Source organism: Bactrocera latifrons, unplaced genomic scaffold, assembly GCF_001853355.1.
Source record: "Bactrocera latifrons isolate USDA-ARS-PBARC rearing strain unplaced genomic scaffold, ASM185335v1 scaffold_5, whole genome shotgun sequence".
Lineage (NCBI taxonomy): Eukaryota > Metazoa > Arthropoda > Insecta > Diptera > Tephritidae > Bactrocera > Bactrocera latifrons.
In genome coordinates, this window is record NW_017537156.1 from 3,234,658 (window position 1) to 3,235,877 (window position 1,220).

The following is a 1,220-nucleotide window of genomic DNA, read 5'->3' on the forward strand; positions in this document are numbered from 1 at the left end:
TTTTTTTTTTTTTTTAAATGGCGACTGCCTGAAAATAAAAATCATTTTTTACACTTTTTTTGAAATTCCTGAATTTTGTAAAAATATTAAAAACAAAAGATTAAGGATTATATAAAGATAAAGGATAAAGAATTATATAAAGAAGGTTCACACAAAATTTCAAGTAAATTGGTTGTATAGAACTTGAGATAATGCCGGTACCGTGTGAAAAAAAGTAGTTTCGAGAAAAACGCGTTTAAAAAAGAGAGTCTACCTACCCACCAGGCTAGGTACTGCATCACTAAAGTAACTGAGCTGTAAAAATAATTTTAATTTTTAAAAATCCTATGGAGGATATGTTCTTAAGGGTCTAAACTTTAAATATATGAAAAAAAAAAAATATAGAATTTTTCAAAATTCTAGAGTAGCATACCCCCTTAAGAACTCAGCTTGTACATCATTTAATTACAACAAATCCAATGGGATAGCTTATAACCCAATAGATTATAGTCCAAGTAAATAACACGTTGGCATTTCCCAGTTCATCCGTTGAGTCCAATTTTCGTTGACGCGTTCGAGCATTTCGACTGGTAACTGGCAAATGACACACGTGATATTTTGTTCCTACGCCTGAATGGAAGCAGAATAGACTTTAGACTTGATATATCCCAGGAAAAAACAGGAAAATGGGAATAGGGCCGTCTTTTTGAAACCAAATATCGCCGAGATCACGAGCTTCAATCGATTATCTGGCGCTATAACGGTGGCAATTGATGTTTACGTTCACACTGACGTCGTTTTTGAAGATATATGGACCGATGATTCCGCCGGCCCACAAATCATACCAAACTGTTGTTTTTCTGAATGAGTTGGCAGTTCCAGAGCTTCAGCTCGTGCCCAAGCAGTATTTTGTACGCTTTCAATTTAATTTCTCGACGTAAAATGTGCTAAGTCTTTCCAATCGACTCTCTACGGTCTTCCTGTACACTGTCAGCTACGGCTGCTATATTTTTTTCACTGGATCGTAATCTATTCGGCCGAATATCTAAAGAATGTTGTGTTGCGAATAAGTTGAGCGAAGCGCGCCAAACACATTCTTCACATAACGTGAATTCTGTAATAACGTTGAACGATTTGTAAACGTTGTTCAGTGGTAAGTCTTTCCATAATGAAACGCGACTCAATACTGAATAAAAATAGCATGATTTCTTGAGACGACTCACGCGTCACAAAATGGCTAT